Below are 357 nucleotides of genomic sequence, written 5' to 3' on the forward strand. Positions count from 1 at the left end.
ATGTACTTTTTTCTCAACTATGGCAGGTAGCCATTGTTTTCCTTGTCGGAGCCTTACACCTTCTCCAATTTCTAATGGTTTGAGCTTGTTTGTGGACATATCATAGTAACCCTTTGAGATTTGTTTTGATCTCTGTAGGTTGCCTTTGATCATTTGTTGGTCAGGCACATTGGGATTTAGTTTCTCAGAAATTACAGGAAGTGTTGACCTGAGCTGTCTGCTCATTAATAACTGAGCTGGCGATTTACCACATGCCAGTGGGGAATTGCGGTACTCTAAAAGTGAAAGATATGGGTCCTTTCCAGCTTGTTTTGCTTTTGTAAAGAGTGCCTTGATTGTTTTCACAGTGATTTCTGC

This window comes from Mercenaria mercenaria, chromosome 3, assembly GCF_021730395.1.
Source record: "Mercenaria mercenaria strain notata chromosome 3, MADL_Memer_1, whole genome shotgun sequence".
In the NCBI taxonomy this organism is placed as follows: Eukaryota; Metazoa; Mollusca; class Bivalvia; order Venerida; family Veneridae; genus Mercenaria; species Mercenaria mercenaria.